Below are 8,194 nucleotides of genomic sequence, written 5' to 3'. Positions count from 1 at the left end.
ATAACAAATTTCAATTTTTTCAACCATATATGTATGTACATATTAGTATCAGCGCATCGTCAGAGAACTTTTTTATTCGAATAAATTCTTCAAATAATATTCGAACATTTATTTACACTCCTAACACTTTTGTGAATATATCATTTTCATTCAATAAATTTTATTTAAATATGCATATGTGACCTGGTCTACGAAAAGGGAGCTAACTGGCGAAAACTACTTTTCTGGGAAACAGCTGTTAAAAATTTCAGTTCAGTAAAATTGTCAGTTTCTCGTTATCGTTATTTTTTGACACCTAAGCCCCCTTTTCGTAGACCAGGTCACATATAGTAAAGTCGTTTTATATATAACAATTAATACTTGACTCACCGCATTTTTCTCACAGGTACTCTTAAATCTTGACCTTCAAAATGAATGAACACGGTGACATTTTGTAGTAACTACAAAAGGCTCGATTGTAGTTCTGCAAATATGTACGTTTAATCACTATTTTGCACTTTGAACACAATTTAACTATTTACACTAATCTCACAAATCACTTGCACAACTTTTTCACATTTGAAAACACTAAATAAACACATAATTTAAGTTTTTAATCAACAATTTACAAAGCGCAATAATTTTCACACCACAACTTTCGTTTGACTCGTTCTAATTGACGAAAAACGAATTGCATATCCGTTATTGATGATATTTGCATATAATTTGTTGGTACCACCTACGCTCAAATGTCTCGGAGTAGCATAGATTTCTCATTAGTTGATCTCTAACTCTCTATTTCACTTTGTGTTGTTATTTGCTAACATTAAATAATATGCGTGCATAGGCACAAACATTTGTACATTTGTACATTGTCAAAGTCATTCATCTACATACTAATGCATGTATGTATGTATGTATTTGCGAAGCATTTGTTGTTCTTCTTATTGCCTCTGCGCTTAGAATTTCTTTTTGCTGCTGCAACCGGGATTTTTTCTTTTATTTGTTTTTGTGTTTACGCTTATTTCTTGAACATCAACATGAGTAACGACAAGAGGCTTGATTGAAAATCTGCAATTAAGTACGTTTAATCGCAATTTTGCACTTTAAACACAATTTAAGTATTTAGAACGATATTTAACTATTTTTGAACCATTTTATAATATGTATGTATAAGCTCATCGTCAAGCAACTATTTTATACGAATAAATTCTTAATACAAATTGTTCGAACATTTATATACACTTCTATAATTTTTGTAAATACATACATATACCTACATATATCATTTTCATTCAATACAATTTATTTAAGTATGTATATAATGCAGTCTCTACTAATTATAAAACCCATAGAAATAATGAAAACTTGACTCACCGCATTTTTTTCACAGCTACGCTTAAATCTTGACCTTCAAAATGAATGAACACGGCGACACTTTGTAGTAACCACAAGACGCTCGATTGTAAATCTGCAATTATGTACGTTTAATCACAATTTTGCACTTTAAACACAATTTAACTATTTACACTTATTACGGAAATCACTTGCACTACTTTTTCACATTTAAAAACACTAAATAAACACACAATTTAAGTTTTTATTCAACAATTTACAAAGCGCAATAATTTTCACACAACTTTCGTTTGACTCGCTCTAATTGACGAAAAACGAATTGCATATCCGTTATTGATGACATTTGCATATAATTTGTTGGTACCACCTACACTGAAATGTCTCAGAGTAGCATAGATTTCTCATTAGTTGATCTCTAACTCTCTATTTCACTTTGTGTTGTTATTTACCAACATTAAATAATATGCGTGCATAGGCACAAGCATTTGTGCATACATACATACTTACTATACACTCATAATTAGCTAACACTTCTTTGCTGCACTGACTGTCAAAGTCACGCATGTACATACATATGTACGTTGGTATGCCTTTGCCGTGTGCGTTTGTTGTACTTCTTATTGTCTCTGCGTTCATAATTTCTTTTTGCTGCTGCAACTAACCACGAATTTTTCTGCTATTTGTTTTTGTGTTTAATGATTTTGCAAGAAATGATGAGAGCATAAAATCGCCGGTTACAATTTATCGTTACTCGCTACTTTACCAAACCTTTTTCTGTATAGAGAGAGAGAAGTTGTGCAGTTTAAGAAAAAAAATTGTCACTAGTCATTCCAGAAGCTTCAATTTGTGCTATAAATTTTTAAATTTAAAATAAAATACAAATAAGTAATGTATTTAAATCAAATAAATATTCGTTTTGTGTCGCCAAATATGCAAACGCAGTGCTTAGTGTGGATATAATATATTAAAGTTATTTAGTTGTATTATTAGTGCAGTCTGAAGTGAAGTGGGTGCTCTGCTCGCAGCAAATGGCGAATGCGCGTGTAAGGTTTTAAGCAGTTTGTGTTGATAATCGCAGTTTGTTTAATTCAGTGGTGTTCAAGAAAATGTTTTATTATTAGTAAAATAAATATAAATCAGTTTTTAAGAAAATAAAATTCTGCTGTAAATGCTGTAAATGAAAGATATTTAGTATATGCAGTGAATGAGTTCAGTGAGTGAGTGTTCATTGGTTTTGAAGATCGTGTGGCTGCTAAGTCGTGTGCGTCGATGCAGCGTAAATATTGAAACGTATGTATGAATGTGCATACATGCATACCTATGAAATGATATAAAATATGTGCGCTAGTCAATATAACCTATAATTATTCAGAGGTGCCATTATAAGACGCGATATACTTATGTACATACATAGTATGTACTTTGTATGTACGGTATGTATAGTATAAATAGTCATAAATATGATTTGCAGAACAAGGAAAGAAAAACTATTATGAAAACTATTATCAACAGAAAGGGCTTCATCTTTAATCAGGACAACGCTAGACCACACATATATTTGATGACTTAAAAAAAAAACGGGTATGCAACTGGAATGTCCAGTCCTTTAATTGGGATGATGCCGCAGCCCAGCTGGTTGATGTCCTCGTAAAAGTAAAGGCTGAAACCACCGCCGTACAAGTAGTGCGATGGTTGGCACAAGGACTGAGATGAATAGGTCCGTGTGATATTTACCACAGTGGTCATATAAAGGAGCGCTAATTCGTTGTGGAAGTTTTCCAACATATCGCTTATTTGTGCCCACGCTTTGACGGAAGAAAAGTACAGTATGACTGAAGGTGTCTTTTATGAGCGTTGGAGCGCACTTATGAGAGCAGCTCCCGCCAAGATGTCAAAACAGTGCTTAGAGACTTTAACGCAAGGGTGGAAAAAGGGTTTAGAGAAGAAAGTTCTGAGGAAGATTTATGGTCCTTTGCGCTTTGGAAACGGCGAATACAGTAGTTGATGATACGATGAGCCGTACCAGGTCTAAAGCTACGCTAGCTTAGTCATGTCGTCGGAATAGACGAAAACATTCCAGCTCTGAAAGTATTCGACGCAGCACCAGCCGGGGGAAGCAGAGGAAGGTCTCCACTCCGGAGAGATCCCGTAGATAAGAACCTGGCTACACTCCAAATAGCGAAAAGAAAAACGACTGGCGCATTGTTGCAAACGCGGCTACAACCACATAAGCAGTGTCTGCGCCAACAAAGAAGAAGAAAGGTTTGTCATTATGTTTTGAAAATGATTTCGTGGAAGTGACTTCCTGGCTGGCCGATAACCTTGTTCAGAGCATTAAATATTCTCTTCCAGGTAGTCAAGTCTTTATTGTTAAATAGCACGACTTTGGAGGTCAGTCAGAACCAAAGTTTTCCTGAATAAATATATTGTTTCGTCAGCGGTATGGCATGTAGCGCCATCTTGTTGGAACCAAAGGTCGTCTACATCAACATCATCCAATTCGGGCAAAAATAAGTCATTAATCATGGCCCTATGGCCAGTTCCTCATCTCATTGAGTGTAACATTATGACCGGCTTCATTTTTGAAGAAATATGGACTAATGTTCTCCCTGCCCATAGAGCATACCCAAAAATGATTTTTTGATTTGTAACAACGTCGACATAAGGGAGTTTAGATGATCATCACTCCAGTCGCGGAAACCAAAAGAGATCTTCATCGCTGAGCTAATTTAAGCGCTTTGTTATTCGAAGTGTCTGAAGCTATAAAATTTTCCCAATTTTCTGGCAATTTACGGATTTCATCCCAAAAAAATGCACCAGCTTGGCGGACCAAAATAAATCAAAATAATTTTTGATACCCTGTTCACATTTAAACCGTATTCCTTGGTAGGCTTTGTGCATCGACCGTAAAAATTGGTTGTTAGAAGATGCAAGGTATGGGCAATAAGACAGTTACCACTTAGCCGCTGTTTTCCAAATAGCTTTCAATAAGTCTTGTAACATGAGGTCGAGTGTTGGCATGATAGAATATTATTGCCTCGTGCCTATTCGGAAATACCGTGCGTTTTTCGGCAATTGTTCGATTGAATTTGAAGAGTTGTTACCGATAACGTTCTTGGTAAATGGTTTCACAAAGTTTTAGAAACTCATAATGCAGTAGGACCTCTTATCTAGCCCAATACAGTACATTGCCCCGGCGTCATGGATATTCGGCTTTGCCGTTGATTTGGCTGGATCGGATAGGTTACATATATGATTTTCTACAATTAAGTTTATTTTATATTATCTCTCTTCAGTGAAGCCGCATTTCCAACATGCTAGATTGTATTTCAACGTTTCTTGGAGTAATCCAGACCTTCCTTGCTAAAATCAATACCTTTAAATCGTGCAAACCACTTTTGGTTTGTTCGCAAAGCTGAAACATGTTCGTTCGGAATATTGTAACAATGTAATAATAAGCAAGTTGCGTCATCTCAGGACAAACTTGAGGCCACTGTTGCTCGAAATAAAAGGTTGAGTTAGGATGTAATCTAAGAGACACTCTAAAGCTAACTTTATTCCAATAAATCCAGTGGACCGAAATTTTCCTATGGGTTACTCCTTCAAAAAGTAAAATATAACAACCCCTGAGAATATTAAAAAAAAAGAAACCGTTTCAAACTTGTAAAACCCATATACAAGAACATATACCAATGACAGCGCACAAGTCTCTTGCCTAACTTGATTATGGACCCAATTTTTCGTGAACCTTGCCCACCCTTTCCACAAAACGTGACCTGTTAATACAAATGGCAGAATGCTGTCCGCAGCAAATTCTGAGTTCTCCTTACTTAAATGCTAAATGCTTATATTAATTTGTTCGCGAATTGTAAATGAAGTAAGGAAATTAAGAAGCACTCAGCGACAGCAGAGGCTGACGCAAGGCAATGGCAAGTCTGGCATTTTAATTCGTGAAGACGAGTGGTTGGTTTCATTAGACGAAGCCGAAAACAACGAGAGTGTGTACAAAGTCATTAGTATGCGAGCAGTGAAGAGGTTGGTGCAAATGATGGTTGAGCAATAAATAATTTTAATAGATAGCAGGAAGAGAAAATATGTGACAATTATCTTAAATCTATGTTTACTAATGACTCTGCGTATTATCGGTGAGTGTAGATGCTTCTTTGGCTTATTTTTATGGAAAAGGGAAGAATGGTGGATATTATTTCAATTATAGTATATGAATAGACTTACATACATGGATAAGAATTGAGATATGTTGCAGGAGTTTCGAAACACACAATGGTGTTTAGTGTTGCCACTGCTCGGAATATGATGGTCTTTCAAACTGCTTACCCCACTTAAAGCGAAATAAAACCCCTTGAAATTGCGGTTAGCAAAACTCATTTTGGACCTTTTCATAGCCTCAAAACATCGAAAAAATGATTTTCGTCTCGCCGATTGACATTCTAAACTTGAATCTTTAACCCTCTTTAACCTAAACTTGAATCTTTAAAGAGGGTTCCTAGTACCTAGTTGTCAATCTGTGGCAGGATAACAATCGGGTACCGTTTAATGGGAACGCCGAAATCGGTCGATACTTTTGCTGCGGTCTCTTAGTTGAGTTTGTGTTGCTGCTTCAGATTTTCCGAAAAAGATTTATGATAAAAAGACCTATATTTCGTATGGTCTTATACAGTGAAAGGAAGAGACGAGACACTATAAAGTATATACATATGTATATATGTAATATGTATGTATACAGATAGGCATAGCGAGCTGAGTCGACTTAGCTATGTCTGTCTGTTTGCACCGCGATCTTAAGTTTATTGTGCCCTCTCCTAAGTCACACCATCTCACTCAGACCCAGCACATTGATGAATTCCACTATACAGCTAGTTGCTATTGTAGCGATGTGATCGCTATTTGGAAACATGGATCTAAAGGCCTTATCCTGCCTCTGCAGACTGTTGTGCTGTCAATTAGCAGGTGTTCTGTAGTTTCAGGCTCCCTGTGACAGAACCGGCAATTTGCACAAGAGGCTAGGCCCAAGTTAAGTAAGTTCTTTTTGAGCTTACAATAGACAGTGTACAATGCGTCAAGTAGCCGAAAGAATTTGAATTTGATTATGTGACCTGGTCTACGGAAAGGGGGCTTAGGTGTCAAAAAATGAATTTTCACATTTTAGTTGATTTGGATGGAAGATGAGATTTTTAACAGCTGTTTCCCAGAAAACTAGTTTTCGCACGTTAGCTCCCTTTTCCCTTTTCGTAGACCAGGTCACATATATTTAAACCTGCTATAGTTGTACCCACTCATTAGCAACTTGGAGTTGTTGCTACTACCTATCCTTGCTTACTTTCATCATGCGTAGCAGCTCTTTTATGGTATGAGGACCAACCGATCCTACCATGTTGGTGGATGCTGTGGAACGGACGAGCTCATCAGCCAGTTCATTTCTGGCTACACCTTTGTGACCAGGCAGCCAGAAGAGATGCACTTGATTACTACATGATGCTATACACTCCTGCACCAGTAGCGAATTGGTCACGTAGGCAGAGATCGATTTAAGCGCCGCAGTCTGTCACTGTGTGGAGCTATATAGTACTTTCGTTCCGATACTTGCGTTGGAAACTTATCTATACGCACCGACTTATAGTAAAGACCTCTACTTGGAATATGATCGGAAAATTTCCCATGAAAATGGAGAGTTTGGTTCGTGGTGCTGCGACTCCTGCACCAATTCCCTCCGACGTTTTCGAACCCTCGGTGTAACACTTGATAGTGCTATCCCTTAGCAGTAGGTAAAGAGTGGAATCGTTCAATGTAGCCTTACTGCTAAAGGTAATTTTTAATTTCCTAGTCTAGTTTACTCTTTCGGTAATGCAGTACCTTGTGAGAAGATCTTGTGATATTTTGTAACTTAAGACCTTCGTTTGCTGGGATAAGATTACCATTCCCCTGCCAAATCCTTCGGCTGTCATTTGAAGCAGTGTGTATTTGGGTGTCGGATCGATTACTTGGTGAAGCGGTTTGAGTTCTAGCATGACTACAGGAAAGTCGTTGCAGCTTCAATAGTTGAAGTCCTACTGAAGTTTGCGTTGCTTTTGAGGTTCAAGCCTGACGTTTTTATCTTGGAATTGAGTATTGCCCAAAACAAAGATATAACTTAACAAGAAATTGCTCAGATCAAATCACTTTTGCTTATAATTGCCATACAAACCGACCAAATAAAATCGAGTTCTTGTATGGAATCTTTTATATTTGTGAAGAGTATTCTTGCTTCGGCGCAACCGAAGTTACCGTTTCTTTTCCTGTTTTCATATTATTTCATCATTTATATTGGCATCACCAAAAACTGTAAAATAATGGCGGTTAATGTCAATTTAACTGTGAATCGGATTTTGTGTGGATTTTGGGTTCATAATGAAATTACGCGAAATTTTAATTTAATTCGCAACAACGACAGTTAGCTGACCTACGAATCATTACAGCGGTCAGTGCAGATATTTTATATATAATTTGTTTTGGTTTCGTGATTGCCAGCAAATGATGACCTGGACCATATGTATGTATATATGTATGGCATATCGCGTCCGGCCAGCGAGATATATCTACGAGCGATAATAATGAACAAACAGGCGACTAACCGCATGCAAGAAACACCTACTTACATACATACACGTAGGCATGTACTCATTCACCTAGCTATGCACAAAGTAGCGGCACTTTTGCGAATCGATAAGTACACACGTGCCGTTATATGAAGTGTTGGCCTGCAGGTCGTTGGCCAAATCGACGGCTTGCAACTGGCAGCTGTTCGTATATTTGGCATTGACTTTTTATTGTTGCCATCATTGTTGTTGTTGGGGTTGCTGTT

The 8,194-nt window shown here is 37.1% G+C and overlaps 1 long non-coding RNA gene across 1 annotated transcript; it reads left to right on the top strand.

Moving 5' to 3' along the window:
- Nucleotides 1-2,187: 2,187 nt before the first annotated feature.
- On the top strand, nt 2,188-2,969 carry LOC126752776 (uncharacterized). Its single transcript, XR_007666040.1, has 2 exons — nt 2,188-2,768; nt 2,848-2,969. It is a non-coding gene; the product is annotated as an uncharacterized LOC126752776 (long non-coding RNA).
- The last annotated feature ends 5,225 nt before the right edge of the window (nt 2,970-8,194 follow it).

This window comes from Bactrocera neohumeralis, chromosome 3 (genome assembly GCF_024586455.1).
Source record: "Bactrocera neohumeralis isolate Rockhampton chromosome 3, APGP_CSIRO_Bneo_wtdbg2-racon-allhic-juicebox.fasta_v2, whole genome shotgun sequence".
Classification (NCBI taxonomy): domain Eukaryota; kingdom Metazoa; phylum Arthropoda; class Insecta; order Diptera; family Tephritidae; genus Bactrocera; species Bactrocera neohumeralis.
Note: the sequence above shows the minus strand (reverse complement) of the source record. Positions and strands in the feature narration are given on the sequence as shown.